Consider the following 18,795-nt stretch of genomic DNA (forward strand, 5'->3'; position numbering starts at 1 on the left):
AAGGTGGGCACCCACTGATATGAGTTTTAGTTCTTTGGTGCCTGATAACTGGTTCCTTCTATACCTCGTGGTCAGACAGGCTGGTGTGCTTCTTCCATGTGGGTTTTGATGCTTCTCAGCTAGATGGTAGGGATTTAGCAAGGGCAATGTAACGGAGAGAAATTACTGAAACCCAAATGAAGGCTGAGCATGATAGTGGGACAAGAGGAAAGTAAAAGGAAATAGAGGAAAGAACTAGATGACAAAGGGTATTTATAGAAGTCTAAAGACTGGAATGTACATATGTAAATATATTTTTATGAGTGTGGGGAAACAGATCTACATGCATATATTTATAGGTTTAGTATTAAGGTAGCAGATGGACATTGGGCCTCCACTCAAGCACTTACTCAATGCAAGAACAAGTTGTTCTATGAAATTGACATTCCAGGATGCACATCTTCCTGACACGATTGCTGAAGAAAAATGTGAGCATAAGTAAATGTGGTGAAGAAAGCTGATGGTGCCCAGCTATCAAAAGATACAGCGTCTGGGGAAACAAAATTGTACAGCCACATTTTTTGAGGGGTGTCCCTAGCATACTGGATGTGTGGGAGCAATAAAAGTCAATCTATAACACTTAAATAAAAAATATTGTATAATTCTGTATCTTTGGTTGATTTATTGCTAGATGATGGTATTTTTTAAATCATTTGCTTTCTAATGTGGTAGAATTATTTCCTTTAAATAATTTCATTAAGGGATCTTACAGATATTATAACAATCCATAAATCAATTATATCAAACAAAGTTACATATATGTTGCCACCATCATTTTTAAAACATTGTCTTTCTACTTGAGCCCTTGGTAACAGTTCCTCTTTTTTCTTCCCTCCCCCATCCCCGTGAACATTGATAAATTATATATGTTTCATATCTTACACCACCTGCTGTATCCCTTCACCCATGTTCCTGTTATTCATCCCCCTTAGGGTGGGGGAGTTATACATCCATCATTGTTATTGGTTTCCCCTATCTTCCCCCACCTCACCCTCCCTCTACCCTCATGGTATAACTACTCCCATTACTGTTTCTGAGGGGCTTATCTCTCCTGGATTCCATGTGTTGAAAACTCTTATCTGTACAAATGTACATATTCTGGTCTAGCTGGCTTTGTGAGGTAGAACTTGGGTCATGAAAGTGTCGAGAGGAAGCACTAAAGGACCAGAGAAATGTTTCATCACAGCTGTATTGCACCCTGGCTGAATCATCCCTTCTATTTGACTCATGTGAGGGGATGTCCAATAGTCTATAGCTTTGGGTCTCCTTCACATTGATATAATTGTTTGTTTTTGATCTTCTGATACCTGATCCTGTCGACACTTCGTGATCACACAGGTAGGTGTGCTTCGTCCCTGTGGGCTTTATTGCTTCCCTGTCAAATGGCTGCTTGTTTCATTTCAACACTGTAAGGCTCCAGATGCTATATCTTTTAATATCTGGGCACCATCAGCTTTCTTCACCACCTTTGCTTATGCAGCCATTTTATCTTCAGTGATCGTGTCAGGAAGTGTTGAGGGAGTACTTGAGTAGAGGCCCAAAGTCTGTCTGCTACCTTAATACTTGAACATTTAAGTATATGGATATAGGACACTACCCCTATCATTAATATATTCTTATATTTACATATGTAATATAATTACATATATTATTTTCCAACTTATTTATCTATGCCCTGATTTTATTATTTCTTTTCTTTTGCTATTATGATTATTCTGTTGACACTATTCTAATTGATGGAGGTTTTGTGACAGTGTATCAATTATAAGTCTCTCTTCCTTCTTTCATATGTACATTTGTCACTACCAAACATCCTATGATAACTGCTTTTGCTGTGTCCCAAAGGTTTTGGTACATCATATTCTCATTCTATTGATTTCTAAAAACTTCCCAATTTTTGTGTCTAATCTGGGCCAATACCCACTCGTTTTTTAGAAGAGAATTATTCATCCTCTAATTGTTTGCCCTTGTTTTTTTATCATCCTTTTGTTGATTTCCAGTGTTATGGTGTGGTCAAGAAAGAAGTCTGACCTCTATGTATTTGAATTTGCTCAGGCTTGACTTGTCTCCTAACATGTGGTCAATTTTCCAATAGGTGCTATATGTGCTTGAAAATAATGTAGGTTTTTTTTGGTTTTGTTTTTTCCATTTGGGTGGAAAGCTCTAAAAATATCTATCAGGTCGAGACGCCTATTTGTAGAGTTTAGTTCTGTAGTCTCCTTTTTATGCTTCTTTCCCAGTGATCTTTCTCAGACAGTGGTGTGTTAAATTCTCCTACTATGATTGTTGAGCCTATGGTTTCTTCTTTTGGAGAGCATGATTGATGAATTTCACGGGTTTCTCATTGGTGTCTATGTTTATTATGCTCATTGGTTCTTAGTCAACTGATCCCTTGAGCATTATATAGCATACATCCTTATCTCTTGTTGCATACATCCTTATCTCTTGTTATGGCTTGTACCTATGATCAATTTTGTCAGAGATTAGGATTGCAATCCCTGCTTTTTTGAATTGCTATTTGCTTGGCATATTTTGGTCCACCATTTAATTCTCAGCCTGTTTTTGTCTGTGAGCTTGCAATGTGTCTCTTGTAGACAATAGATTGATGGGTTATGTTTTACAAGCCAGTCTGCTAGTCTTAGTCTTGTAATGGGTGAGTTCAGACCATTGACATTCAGAGTTATTACATCTATCTGTGGAACCTTTGAGGTCATCTCAGACCTTTTGTGTTAAGTGTTTTCCTTCTTCCTTCCTTATCAGTGAGTTGTATGTATTTAGGGGTGTTTATTTTTGCCTCTTTTTTTCACCATTGGCCCAATGTTATCTTGGGGGCTATTTGCAGTGTGTTGACTTTTGGGTGTAGTTACTCTATGTGGTAGTCTCCTGTTTGTGCTTGGTGAGTGTTGTTCTTCTGACCACAGTGGGTTGGCAAGAATTTTTTGTATAGCTGGGTTTCTTCTAAAGTATTCTTTGAGATTTTCCTTGTCTGGGAAGACCCTTACTTCTCTGTCTATCTTGATTGATAGTTTGGTGAGGTAGACAATTCTTGGGTTAGAATTCTTCTCTTCCAACTTTTGGAAAATGTTACTCCACTCTCTGCTCTTCTTCATGGTATCTGCTGATAGGTCTGAGGATATTATTATTTGAATACTTTTATAAGTGACTGCCTTTATTTTTCCCTAGCTGCTTTTATGATTTTTCTCATTTTTCTCAAAGTTGGATAATTTAACTATTATATGCCTTGGCAAATTCTTCCTAGGGTTCAGTCTAGTTGGTATCCTCTATGCTTCCTGAATGGTTATCTAATTCTGATTCATAAAGTCGGGGGACTTTTCTTGCAAGAATTCCCTCACTATCCAGGTTGGGCCAGCTGGGGAGCTGCAAGGCTAGGGTAGATCTTTGGGGGAGTCTGGAGACAGTGGGTGGCCCTGTGGGGGAACTGTGGGGTCAGGGTGGTCCCTCAGGGGATCCACTGAGCCAGGGAAGACCTTCAGGAGAGCCATAAGTTCAGGTGCAGTCTGGCAGGGAATTTTGGGCCCAGGGGTGGCCCATCCAGGGAGCTGTGGGGCTAGGGAGGTCCTGAAGTGGAGCCATGGGGCTGGGGAAGACCTGTGGGAGAGCCACAGGTCTGGGGGCAGCCCATCAGGGGACCTGAGAGCCAAGGCAGACCAGCATGAGGCCAGTAGTGCCCCTGCTCTAAGGACTGCAAACTGAAGCTGATCGTATTCTGGCCGTGGCATGAAGAAACCAAAAGCGACCTTCACAAATAGAAGAATATCCCATGATTGTTGATGTTTTCATTTTTAAGAATACTCCTGCAAATTTTATCTTTTGAAAACATTATATTTATATTAAGCTGTTTATTTCCAGTCAAGCCATATTGTTTTTATGAGAAATTAAAAATGCAAACATCTAATTTCTATTGCAATCTTCAGAGAAATTCTCACATTGAATATATTTTTATTTAAACTTTTCTAATTAGTTTGAAATAGACACAGCAATTAAGAAGTAAAGTATTTACTTCCAACTATTTCATTTTTAGAAATTTTGTAAGCTGTATATCTAAATTAGGAAAGAATTAATTAACTTAAGTCTTTTGAATTAGGAAGTGTTAGATAAAATACTTCTTCCAGAATTATAATTGCCATCATTAAAATACATTATTAAAAAACATAGAGATGACTTAAAACAAAAACACATAAAAATGATGAGACATGCAAAATCCTCAAGGAAATATTAATAATCAGATCTAACAGCATAGTGAAAGGATATATACTGTGAGCAAATGAGAGTTATCCCTGCAATGAAAGCATGGTGCAACATAACAAATCAATATAAGATGGAATACTCCCTAATTCATTTTATAACATGAACGTGTTCCTGAAAGCAAGATTAAGCAAAGGCATATCTAAAAAGGAAAATCATAGACCAATATCACTTACAGACATAGATGCAGAAATTATAAACAAAATTCTAGTCAATATAACCCCATTTATATAAAATATATAACTAAATTATCTTCATATATGGGAACATGTTTCAGTATTAAAAAAGCAGCCATAATTCACCACAAAAATGAATACTTTCAAAAAATTAAATAACCATTCCCTATAAAAACACTCACCAAAACAGGCTAGAAAGTAAATTAAGGGAATACATACAAAATCAATGGCCAACATGGCTTTCAATGAAGAGAAATGGAAATCATTCTTCTTGTAAATGCAATCAATATTTTATTGGAAGTCAGAGATGAAAGACAACAAAGGGAAATTAAACACATTCAACTTGCCAAAAGTAACAGTATTTGCAGGTAATATGATCCTACACTTAGGAAATCCCAAAGACTAAGTGAAAAATTACTAGTACTAATTGAAAGCTTCATTAGAGAGGCATAATATAAGATCAACATACAAAATCAGTCTGAAGCCTGTACATGAACAACAACAAAAAACCCTCTGGAATATAATACTATCTGTAATAACCACCCAAAGAAGAAATAGCTGTGAATAAATGTAATCAGAAAAACAAAGTAACTATACAATGAAAACTACAAAACAGTATTACAGTGGATGGGGTAAAATATGAAAATAAACATAATTTATAAATTATCAAGGTTCATGAGAGTGGGAGGGCCTAAATGTTTTGGAAATGACTATGGCAGCATATGTACAGATGAGCTTGATACAATTGATTTATGGATTGTTATAAGAGCTGTAAATGCCCCCAATTAAATGATTTATTAAAAAAACCCAAACCAAACAGTCTTGCAAGAAAGCAGAAGAGACCTACATAAATAGATTATACCATGTTCATGCCCCCTGGCGTGGCTTTTAGCTGCTGCTATTGAGCTTCTCCATCTTTTCTTCCCACAGGTATAGTGCATTTTATTTCTGTTTATTCCATCTGAAGAAGCCCATATGTATAATAGATGTTTGTATTTTCTGAAAAACAGTGTTTGCTATAAAGCAGTTATTAGTTTTGCAAGATTCTGTTATGTGATATTCAGTGTCATTAGAAGATTACTGTTCCACCTCTTTGTTTCCAATGTTTATATTCCAATTGCTAATAATTATCCTTCATGCTTGATCAACTTAAGACTGAAGATGTGCTTCAATTTCGTCACCACTATCTTTGGTGGATGCAATGACTTTCCTCTTGAATGCTTCATTCTCAGCAGAGTAAATCATTTGATATTCTAAATGCAGAATTGCCAAGCCAAGTCCATTTCAGATCATCGATGTCCAGGATATCAATTTTATGCATTCCATTTCATTTTATCATCTTCATATTTTTCTAGATTCAAATGTTGTCCATTCCAAGTCCTAATTACTATTGATATTTGCACCTATTGCTTCTCATGGGCCATGCTCCATCCGCAGATAGATGTTATGTATGCTTTACGCCCCGAGGCTTTACTTCATCCATGTCAGTATGTTTAACTCCTCAATCACATTTTGAATAGCATCTGACCTGAGGTGCTCATTTTCTGGCACTATCTCTGACAATATTCTGCTTCTATTTATTAGGTCTTCAGTAACTGACCATGTTTACATTTTGTTCAGAAGGTTTTCAGTGGTCCTCTGAAGTAGACACCCTATTGCTTCTTCATTGTCTGTTCTTGGTCTGGAAGCTCTCCTGAATTCTGTACTGTGGGTGATCCTGCTGGCATCTGAAATACTAGTGACATAGTTTCTAACATCGGAGTAACACACAGCCACCAAAATATTAAAATCTGACAAAAATAGGTCCTATTGCTTTATTTGTTTTTTCTTGCTTTATTTGTTTTTTTTCCAATAGTGTTATAATCTTAGCTTTAACTTTTAGCAGTTTACCACATTTTGAGTTAATTTTTACGTATGGTATGAGGTAAATGTTCTTTTTCATTTTTCTGCGAATGGATATTCAACACTGTCAGCACAATTTATTGAAAAGATTGTGACCAATTGATTTTTGACAAGGATGCAAAGTCTATTCAATGGACCAAAAATAGTGTCTTCAATAAAAGATGCTGAATAACTGGATTCCCATTGTGACAGTTAGGTCACATATGTCATATTGTGACATAGCAACTGGGATGGACAAGGATTCCTCTAGGATGCGATCTATGGTAATCTGACCAACTCCATGATGAGACCTCCTGTGAGGCAGTTACGCAATTGTGGGAACGATGGGTTGGAATACCTCCTTATTCTGGTCACAGCCTTGATACAATTGAGGGGAGGTTTCAGGCAAGGAACTGTCTACTCTTCGTATAGATTGACACTGTGGGGAAGCTCATTCACTTATGCTGCTGAATATGCCTCCTGCATCTGGTTTGTTGACCTCCTATTATATCATCTCCTGATTCCAAGAGTCATTATCAGACCGCAGACCTTAGGTTCATTCACTTGACCTCAGTTTCATTCAGTGCTGCATTCAACTTTGCCTGTGGCCTCCTTGCTTCATCTTCCTGCTTCTTGTTCATCAGTCCGGGCAGCTACCTGAGTGAGGAGAAGCCTCCAAACGACATCTGTCCCATACCCTTGAACCCGACTGGACTTACCCGCTTCTACAACTGTGTGAACCATTTCTTGATATAAATCTCCTTCTTTCTACATATACTAGGAAGTGTCACTGGTTGTGCTTCTCTGGAGAATCCAGCTTAACAAATCCATATAAAAATAGTTAATTAAGTTGAACGAATGTTTCATATCACATAATAAAATTGCTCAAGGATCTAAATATAAGACTTAAAACCATAAAATTCTTATAACAATGGTCTGTACCAGAAAGATGTGTATGCCACCAAGGCTCCTTGAATTTATATATGAACAGTTGCTAGTGGGTACCAGAAAAGTGCTTAATTTTAATATGATGAAATATAAAGAAAATGTGGCATTGTAGAACACCAGTGAAGAGATCATTAGGTAGAAAAATGGGAGGCTGGCTAAAACTGCTTGTCATTGATTTTCTTTACTAAAGCATAGAAGGGAATATTACTCAGATATAAAAAGCAATAAAATACTTATACATGCAATGAATGAACTTTGAAAACATTACGATAATAAAATAAATCAAATGAACAAATTTGATTTGGTTTCATTAATATGAAATATGTAGCACAGATAAGTAATTATAGTAACATATTTGAAAATTTATGAACCAAAATATTAAAATTGATTTTGCAGGGTATGTGTATTATAAATTAATCTTATTTTATTTAATCATTTATCTAATAAACTTCTCTCTATATTTGTATTTTTCTATGACTTCATTTCATAAATTAATGAATCAGCTCGCTTCAATTTATATAGGCCGTTTCTATATATTCAGAATTTGCTTCATGATGGTAACTATTTAGTCACAACCATTTATAAAATTCATTATAAGAAATATTTGCACATGTTTTCATAAGGAAAACTCCCACAGTGAAATATCTAGATATAGGAAAACATCAGTACTGAGGTTTGATACATATTGCACAATGAGCATTTTAAATTAAAGCAAAGGAGAGAGATTGTTACAATGTGGATTGAATAAGCCTAGATCAGCTCAGCATCATGCCACTTTGAGTCTACTCAGAAAAATACAAGACAGGAAAACTGAGTAACAAACTCTTTTAAATGACAAGAAGTTTGTCATATCTAAAGAATGATTCTGGTCATGATATTAATAGTAGGACTGATAACAAAAGAGAAAAGCACACAAAAATATATTTTAAAAAATTCTAATGTATGGTAGAGCAGGAATTATCCGAGGCCAGATACTTGTACCTAACAGACAATAGCAGAAAATATCCAACGGGATAAAGAATGATCAAGGTCGGATATAGATCTACTAAAAGGAAAATTATCTGAAATATATATTAACTTTAAAAGCCTATATCCATAGTTATTTGCTATTACATATATATATATAAAACAATTATTATATTATCATTATGAGTATGAGGGGTATAGCACTCCCCAAACCAGAAATGCGCTAGGTGGCGAGAGCTTTTGTAGTATACATTTTTCTCACTAAGTGAGCATTGAGCAATTCACTCTGAGTTGGTGCACCCAGTGGGAAGGTTCTCTCTGGTCACAGTGAATTTTTTGTAAAAGCAGTTTCACTCAAACCTCCTTTTTTTGTGATGGTTAATTTAAGAGAACAGCCAGCATGTGGCTTTGAAATTTTGTTTCCTGCTCGGGAAAAATGCTTCAGAAACTGTTGTGATGTTGAACACAGCTTACAAGGACAGCACTATGGGAAAAACTCAAGTGTACATGTGTTTTTCTCATTTCAAAAAAGATGAAATGTCCATTGTTGACAAACCTCATTTTGGACATCCATTAATTTCCTGAACTGATGAAAATGTCGACTCATAGTGCATTTGGAGTTTGTTCTATTAGGTCAGACTTTTAATCAAGCTTACTATTTAGAGGTTATGGAAAGATTGCCTAACAGTGTGCAACAAACAAGGCCTGAATTGTGGCAGGCGGGGGACTGATTGTGCCACCACGACAATGCAACTCTTCATGCAGCCATCTCAGTGCACCAGTGTTTGGTAAAAAAAAAAGCATGCCTTTCTTGCCCAAGGCACCTTACTCACCTGACCTTGCTCTGTGTGACCTCTTTTTGTTTCCACAAATGCTGAAGGATGTGAAAGGACAGGGATTTGATGACGTGGAAAAGGTGAAGAAAAAAACGAGGGATGTGCTGTTAGCCATCCAAACAGATGAGTTTGAAAAATGTTTCCAAGAATGGAATTGAGGATTTGATAAATGTATTAAGTGTAATGAAGAGTACTTTGAAGGTAATAATACTGTTTTGTAATATATATATATATATATACATAGCTTTGAAGAATTTTGTTTTTTGCGGGGGTATCCCCTCGAGTTCTGATTTTTTTTCCAGACAGGGCTCTTTTAAGAAAAGATTCAAGCCAAGATCCAAACTCACTGCCATTCAGTTGATTCAGACTCATAGAGCCCTTATATGCCAGCATGGAATTATCCCTGTGGGTTTCTGAGGCTTTAACTCAGGAGGCCTGGAAAGCCTCCACGTCATCTGGCTGACTTTGAGGTTAGTAGCGCAAGGGTCACCACTGCATCACCAGGACTCCTTAACAAAATATTGCAGTCCCCTAATTGTACTGCAGTCGCGAGAATATGGGATATGGCAAAAAATGTATTTCTGGTGTCATAAAATTTTCCATATACAAAATGCCCTAGTTTTGTTTTTTACAATAAAGGTTGAAGTTACCATAAGGATTGTGTCTTAAATCTTCTTTTCTTGAGAACTTTCCATTAGTTTTGAGAGCAAAATGTTTGCCTCTTGTAACGAAGGCTTTCATTGTCTTCCTTCTAGACACAGCTCCTTTATCTTACACGTGGCTGTCGTCCGGGACTCATTAATTCTATAGTTCTCCTTGGCGTTAGTGCTCATTACAGTGCACATTTGAAGTCAGAACAGGTAAAACAGTTGAAAACTTCTCTTTTTTTAAATGTGTGTCCTGAAAGCAAACAGCCTATGAGGTAAAGCCATACACCTGAACATTTGATGTATTACATCGCAGTAGTATCTGACAACCCTCACTCCCTGGTGATACCACTTTTTTCTAATAATTTAGGCTCTGTCTATTAAAAGACCATTACAGATAATGCACGCAGGCAACCGATGAAGGATGCTCAGAGCAGCTTTTGGAGTGAGGTTATCAAAACACAATTCACCAAAAGGATCTTTGCATTGATTTTTAAAAATGGATTTCAAGCCAGACAGTTATATGGATTTTTAAAAGAGTAAATAAAACTCATAGGATGGAAAAGATTTCCTCTTTTCTACTTCATAAAATACTTTTTCAAAACCTAAAATATTAAAAGCTTATGTGGCTAGTTTTGCCTTGTTTATTATGACTAAATGCTTATTTGGTATTGAATCATACAGGTTTGAAAATTTAATATATTTGAGTATATCATTGTGATTGCATAGTTCTGTTCAGCTTCCATTTTGTGCCACTTCATTAGTGAATGCTAAATGTAAGAAATCGGATCACAACAGCCATCAGTGACGATTTTGTATGTGGTGTGATGACATTCTACAATAAAACAAAAGAATCTCTTGGAATATTCTAAATATATTCACCAGCAGTGATATATGTTGTGCCTTCTACAGTCTAGAGAATTATAACATAGGCTGGAATTATCACATTTGACATGCCCAGATCTCTGTGAATAGAATGGTCTATATTAGCTCTTGGACCTCAAGAATGCTACTGCCAGAAGAAGTGGGGATGTTTGTCCAAGCTGAGTTTGGCAGTTTCTGGAAAAATTTTAGAAAAATCAGAGGCCTAGCTTCCTGATTTATTGCTGACTAAATTTGATTATAACTATTTGAACAAAATTTCTTGAAATAGTTGAGGTATATTATTTTCTAAGTCTCTCCAACAACCAAACTAGTCGCCATCGAGTTGATTCTGACCCCACGTGGCCACCGTAGAGTTGTGCTCCACAGGACCTCAATGACTTAGTCTTCAGAAGGACATTGCCACGCCTTTCTCCCAGGAACTTTGTTATAGTTGGGTTTTGTGTCAGTTTGGCTCGGCCAGGATTCTCGTTGGTCTGGCAGTTGTTGTTAAGTGCCATCAAGTCGGTTCTGATTCAGTGACCCTTGTTACAACAGAAGCAAACTTCCAGCCCTGCGCCATCCTTACATTTGTCCTTACGTCTGAGTCCACTGTGGCGGTCACTGTGTCAATCTTATTGAGGGCGTTCTCTCCTTCTAAGCTCCTCTCCTTCACCAAGCACGATGTCTTTCTCCAGGGACTGATCTTACCCGATATTTGTCCAAATTACATGAGACAAGGCTCTCAGAAGTGGAAACCAGGTAATACCCCAGGATATGGCTTGCAGAGCAATCAGCTTCTAACACGGTCTGCTCTAAGTGACAGAGCCATTGTAAGAAGAGTTTGGTGAAGTGTAATCCCCTTACTCAGGTAATAGTCCTGATGCCACTGAAAAAAAATGTCATGGGGGTTATGGCTTAATCCTACTTATACACTCTGGACAGCGTTGTTTTTAATTCCTGGCCTGGATTTTCCATCTGTCTCATGGGACTTCCATTTCTTTGAACTTGAACAAGTGGCCCACCATATTTCCTATTGACCTTGGGAGTTCTCAGCAGCCTACAACATTGTCTGCCAACTTCATTGGACTCTCTAGCCATAAGCCTGACTTTCTGCCCTTAGTTTCATCCGTTTCTGCCTCCACCAGCCTGTGGTCTCTCCTAATTCATAAGCCCTGGCAGCTATGTGAATCAGGAAATGGTGCCAGTTTAACAAATGGCCCATTGACTTTAACTGGGCTGGACTTCCCCTGTTGTACAACTGTGAGTCACCTTCTTGATATCAATTTTTTCCTTCTTTTCTTCTTTCCATCCTCCCTCTTTCTTCCCTCCTTCCCTCCCTCCCTTCATCCTCCCCCAACCCTCCCTCCCTCTCTCAGCCTCATTCTTGCTTTCTTCTTGTATACAAATATCACCCAGAGAGCCCAGCCTAACACATGTATCTCCATGAACTGAAGACTGCATCCTTTTGGTTAGCAGTGAGCACATAAACTGTTTTCATCACCCAGGGACTCCATGCAATAAACAGAGCAGGGGATATGTTTGCAGAAGACCTTGGAAAAATTAGATAACTTGGCTCAGTTGCCTCGCTGCAATTCATGAAGTCTATCTAAACATTGTTATTTCTTATTTAAAATTAAGCAGTTAAAGAAAGGGTCTCTAAGGAATATCTCATGTACTGCTAACTAGAGACACCAAACAGTCTTTACATTTGTAAAGGCAGCAATACAAAGACTAAAAATAGCATGAAGAGAAAACCATTTTATGACCATAATATTAGCTCTGTAATCTATTTAGTCATAAAGATTCTCTGAATATGCTATCCTGTGAAATAAAGGACATGAACAGGGACAGGGTCTTTGAAACACTTGTTAGTGCAACTACTTTTGCCTCTGGAAAAACCATATTTGGAAATTTGTGATATAAAAATGAAAAGCACATGAACAAAGATAGGGGTTTTCAGAGTTGGAACAAGGGCCTGAATTCGGATACTTGCTCTCTCCAACTGACTGTTTAGTCAAATCCATTAATGAAGGTTAAGAAGAGCTAGATTAAATACTCTTTATTTAAGAGTGACATTAAGGTAACACCACTCTCTAGCTAGTTCCTTCCTCTAACCCACAACACATAAGCTTTAGCATGAAGGTAAACCCACCACTCTCTAGCTAGTTCCTTCCTCCAACCCACAACACATAAGCTTTAGCACGAAGGTAAACCCACCACTCTCTAGCTAGTTACTTCCTCCAACACACAACACAAAAGATTTAGCACGAGGGTCTTTAAAATAATTGACTCGGAGTGTTAATTATAAGTATCTATATTTTAGAGATGGAATTATCCAACTATAATAGCATGAGATGAAACTTTTTAATAGCTGGAATTCAATAGATTCATCGGTAAGAAAATCTCATGTAATGAAAGAAATGCTAATATTGCAGATCTATAATAATGTGGTTGTGATACACAGGGATTTCATTGACTTATTTTCAGAAGTATATCACTAGGCCTGCCTTTCTAGCCTGCCTTGGTTTGGGAGTATCAACATGGATACTGGTGGCATAGCTTCTATCATCAAAGTAAGATTGATACAGATGATAGAATAGTTGATGTGTTAGTCTGGGTAGACTAGAGAAACAAATCTAGGGAGACTCATATGTGTATAAGAAAGAGCTTTATATACAAGAGCAATTGAATATTGAGAAAACATCCCAGCCTAGTCCAGATCAAGTCCACAAGTCTGATATTAGCCCACATGTCTATACCAATCTATAAATTCCTCTTCAGACTTACAAGACACATGCAATGATGCCAAATGCAGGAAGATCACAGGCCAGAGGGTGGATAGTCTTGTGGATTCAGTGTAGGTGGAAGCATCTCAGCACTGGCAGGGGTTTCCACATGGCTGTTCTTGGTCCAGGGCTCTTGCTGCCATCAGCATAGCCCCATGTATCCTGTCAGTAGAGAGTCTCTCAGGGAGTGAGTGAGTCTCCCACCTCAGCGAGCTATTTATCTCCTTAGCGCCTCCAAATGAGGTCATCAAGCTGAGACCTGATTGACAGGTAAACTCAACCCCTTTACCCGTAAGTCTCAAATTGACACCAGATTATGTAGCTACCACAGTTACTATGACAGGTTTTGTGTCAACTTTGCTGGGCCAGGATTCTCAGTGGTTTGACATTAATTCCCCAGGATGTGATCTAACATAATGTAATGAACTCTGAGATGGGAGTGGTGAGCAACCAAGCAAGCCGTTATAAGAAATTTAAGGTGTTGTATAATCCCCTTATGCAGATCACAGCCCTGAAGCCTTTGAAAAGTCTCCTCGGGGTGTGGCACATTTTCTATATAAATAGTTACTGTATTAAAACCTGTTTGTTTGCTTGTTTTTCTATGTCTGGATCCTGCATCTAGCATGACTACCTCTGGTTCATTGTCTTGAACCGCTGGCCTTCCATATTGCTTGCCTATGCTGAGAGTCTTCTGGGGTCTGCTACCTAACATGCTGACCTTGGATGCATTATCCTCTGCAGTAACCAGCCTGCCGCCACCTGCCTGACAAGCTGGAGTGCATTAGTCTGTTCAGTTGCATGAATCAGGACAAGTCCCCAGCTTGAGTCCACAGACTTGGTACCTGCCCTGGCTTGGACTTCACCACTTCTACAATTGCACGAGTCAAGTTCTTAATGTAAATATCACACACACGAGGGGGTACCCCAAAAGAAGGGATTTTTTTTAAAGCTGTGTATTTACATTTTTTAACCTTATCACCTTCAAAGTACACTCCATTACACTTAATACATTTGTCAAATCTACAATTCCATTCCTAGAAACATTTTCCAAACTCTTCTGTTTAGATGACTGACAGCACCTCCCCCCTTTGTTCCTTCAATTCTTGTTTGTTGTCAAAGAGCTGTCCTTCCATGTCGCTCTTCATTCACGGACACAAAAGGAAGTCACATGGAGCAAGGTCAGATGAGTCGGGTGCCTTTGGGCAAGAAAGGCATTCTGTTTTTTGCCCAAAACTGGTGCACTGAGATGGCTGTGTGAGCAGGTGCATTGTCGTGGTGCTAAAAGCAGCTCGCTGTCTGCCACAAATCAGGTCTTTTTTTTCACCCACCATTATGCAATCTTTTCAGAACCTTTAAATTAAAAGCTTGATGAACAGTCTGGCTGGTGGAGCGAACTCTAAATGCACTATGAGTCAACATTTCCTCCGTTCAGGAAGTTGACAGATGTCTAGAATGAGGTTATATCCATCGTCATTTCACCTCTTTTAAAACCAGAAACCCACTTGTACACTTGTGTTTTTCCTGTAGTGCTGTCCTTGTGAACTGTGTTCGACGTCACAATAGTTTCTGCGGCATTTTTCCCTGAGCAGGAAATAAACAGTTGCACACCGTTCTCTTAAATTGGCCCTCAATAAAATGAGGTTTGAGTGAAAAAATTGACTGTGACCAGAGAGAACCTTCCCAGGCAATGCCACTGGTGCGTTAACTCAGAGTGAGTTGCTCCATGCTCACCTAATGGGACAAATACATATTATGAAAGCTCTGCCTAGCAGAGCTTTTTTCCAGTTTTATATATATAGTAGCTAGAGAACATCACTTCTCTAGAGAACCCAGACTAACACAGTCACAATAGTGGACTCAAGCATGTCAAATAACATGAAGATATTTCTAGACAGTGCAATGGTTCATTCTAAGCCTGTCATGAGTTGTTGCCAACTCTGTGGAAATTAACAGCTTAAGGATATGAATTATATCCTTTCTCAGACTGTTAGGAAAAAGATTAAGATGATAAATCTTGTATGGTATTTCCAGAATAAGCTTCCAAGAGATGTTAATAGTTGTATCTTGGAAAATAGCATATGAGTCCACTATCAATTTAAGAAATGTTGGTTGGATTAGAACAAATCATTTTCTTAAACTTTAAGTAGACATTAATGTGCTAATATTCTTATTATAATTTTTAAACCCAATATTATTTGCAGCATTTCTTTAGTTGGGGAAATGTGAAGTGCTAAAGAAGGGGTACTTCATTTGCATGAGATGAGAAAAGTACTGGAATCACAGACCAGCTCCTTCAGTGCACCTACTGGTTGATGGCTCTGGAAATACTCGCTTGGGCTGGTGTAAGTAAAACATGAATATGCAACACTTAGAGTAACATGTATGTTTCCTTTCACTGTCCTTCCCAACACGCTGTGGCTGGCCTGGACCATCCTGCTATGCAGAGTGCTCTCTCTTTTTCCATGTATATTTTTTTGTTGTATTTTCTCTTTTCTGTAAAATGTCCCATAAACATGATTTATGCCAAGGGGATGGGGGTGGAGGCGGAGACTATGCTGTGGGCCTGGGAAGCTCCTGCTTGCTACCCCAGAAGGGGGCCCCCAGATCCTGGATCTTTTGCGGATTGGGGGCACCCCAACACTTCTCTCTCCCTGAGGTGTCTGGCTGCCCCTGCCTGGTGCTCAAAAAGCTGAGTGCCCCCTGGATTCCAGAATCCTTCCTGCGACCCGCAGGCCATTGAGCATGCCTTGCTCCTGGGCTCAGGATCCTGTTGTGCACCGTCAGCTCCACAGGCCCCTCCTCAGTTGCTGGGGTGACAGTCCACCTCCTTCCAGCTGTCCCTGACCCCCTGTGGATGCAGGGCAGGGCAGGGAAGGGAGGGAGGCAGGGCCTCCCTTCTGTGGCCTGGGGACAGGAGGTGGAGGCAAAGCCCTCTCTTGACATGATAAATAACTGATGTGGGAATAACTACATTGTGGGAATCCTTTTTTGTTTTGTTTTCCTTCTTCTGGTGTGTTTATTGGCATCCTTTTTAAAAAAAATCATTTTTTGAGGGCTCTTGCAGCTCTTCTAACAATCCATACATCTATTGTGTCAAGCACATTTGTATATATGTTGCCATCATCCTTTTCAAAATATTTTCTTTCTACTTGAGCCCTTAGTATAAGCCCTTCTTTTTTCCTCTCTCTCTCTCATGAGCCCTAGATAATTTATAAATTATTATTATTTTCATATCTCACACCAAACACTGTTTCCTTTCACCCACATTTCTGTTGTTTGTCCCTGGGGGCCACGGGGGTGGGGGGGTGTTAATATGTCAATCATTGTGATAGGTTCCCCCTTTCTCCCTTCACCTTCCCCCTACCCTCATGGTATTGCTACTCCTATTACCCTGTTTTCCTGAAAGTAAGACATCCCCCGAAAATAAGACCTACTTACAGTTTTGCCTCTCGCTGAAATATAAGGCACCCCCTAAAATAAGCCCCCCAGAAGCTACCGTAACTCTGGACTCTGGACCATAGCGGCGGGTGCCACTGCGCAGCTCACTGTTGGCCGCAAAGCAGCCAGAGCAGACAGGAAATGTAAGGTTTCTTTTAATAAAACAATAAACAAACAATAAATGTGTACCGTATTCTTCTTCATGGAAAAATAAGACATCCTCTAAAAATAAGACCTAGCGCATCTTTGGGAGCAAAAATTAATATAAGACACTGTCTTATTTTCGGGGAAACGGTATTGTTTTTGAGAGGTTTATCTGTCCTGGATTCCATGTGTCGAGAGCTCTTATCTGTACCAATGTATGTACTCCAGTGTAGCTGGATTTGTAAGGTAGAACTGGGTCATGATAGTGGGGGAAGGGAAACATTCAGGAACTAGAGGAATGTTGTGTGTTCTGTCGGTGCTATACTGCACCCTGGTTAAATTTCCCTTTCTTGTGGCCCTTCTGTGATGGCACATCCAATTGACTACAGATGGGCTTTGGGGTCTTGTTGTAGTTAAAAAATCTGGTGTCAATTTAAGGATTAAGAGTATAAGGGTGGAGTCTAGCCTGTCAATCAGGACATAGCCAATGAGGCTTCTGTGTGGGCATAGCCTTTCCCTGAGGATTCTGGGAACTCCCATATTTCCTCCTTGGAGGCAGGAGACACATTGTCTCTTTGTTCACTCCCTGTGAGACATCCCTGTGGAGAAGAAACATGGAGAAAGGCTGATGGAGCCAGACCTTTGGAGCTGGAGAAGCCATGTAGAGACCCCTGCCAGCACTGAGATGCTTACAATGCCACTGGATCCACAAGACTTCCCACCCACTGGCCTGTGATCCTGCATTCGGCATCATCGCATGTGTTTCATGAGTCTAAAGAAGAATTTATAGACTGGTATTGGACATATGGGCTAATATTGGACTTATGGACTTGATCTGGATTGGGCTGGGATGTTTTCTTAATATTTAATTGTTCTTGTATATAAAGTTCTTTCTTATACACATGTGATTGTCTATGAATTTGTTTCTCTGGTGTACCCAGAATAACACAGGTATGCACTGTATCCCACTCTCATTTGCATTGATATGATTGTTCTGGTTCTTCTGATACGTACTACCTGATTGCTTTGACACTTCATGATCATACAGGCTGGTGTGCTTTTTCTATTTGAGCTTTGTTGCTTTCCAGGTAAATGGCCACTTGTTTATCTTCATACCTTAAGACCCCAGATGATATCTTTTGATAGTCAGGCACCATCAGATTTCTTCATCACATTTCCTTATGCACCCATTTTCTCTTCAGTGATCATGTCAGGAAGGTGAGAATCACAGAATGCCAGGTTATTAGAACAAAGTGTTTTTGCATTGAGGGAGTACTTTGTCTGTCTACTGCCTTAATCTTTGGCATATGATATATGTACATAGATCTATGTTGCTATAGTTATATATAAGTATATTTACATATGTACCTGCCTATTTATACCTCTATAAATGTCCTTTGCCTTCTAGTTGTTTCCTCTCTTTCCTTTTACCTTTCCCTTATCCCGCTATCAGGGTAAATCTTCATTCAGCTTTCAGTTATTACTCTCGGTTACACTGCACTTGATCAAGCCCTCCAAGCATCCTACACTCTGTTTGCCATAGATTTTAGATCACTGTTGTTCCTTGTCCTTGGGTTTGTTGGCTCCCCGCTTCCTTTCCCCAACCTCTCCCTTTTCCTTGTTACCCTGGTTCCTTGTTTTCACCCATTTCACATCCCTTGTTTATCTTTCCTATATTATATACAGTGAACCCTCTCCACTTCGCGCTTCGACTTCCGCGGCTTCACTCTATCACGGTTTTTGCGTAACAGCGCATGCTCTGTCATTACTACCACTGATTGGCTCATACTGTACACGCTTCTGT

The sequence above is a fragment of the Echinops telfairi genome, unplaced genomic scaffold (assembly GCF_000313985.2).
Source record: "Echinops telfairi isolate 266 unplaced genomic scaffold, ASM31398v2 ScPeMD7_9;HRSCAF=40, whole genome shotgun sequence".
NCBI classification, from domain to species: Eukaryota; Metazoa; Chordata; class Mammalia; order Afrosoricida; family Tenrecidae; genus Echinops; species Echinops telfairi.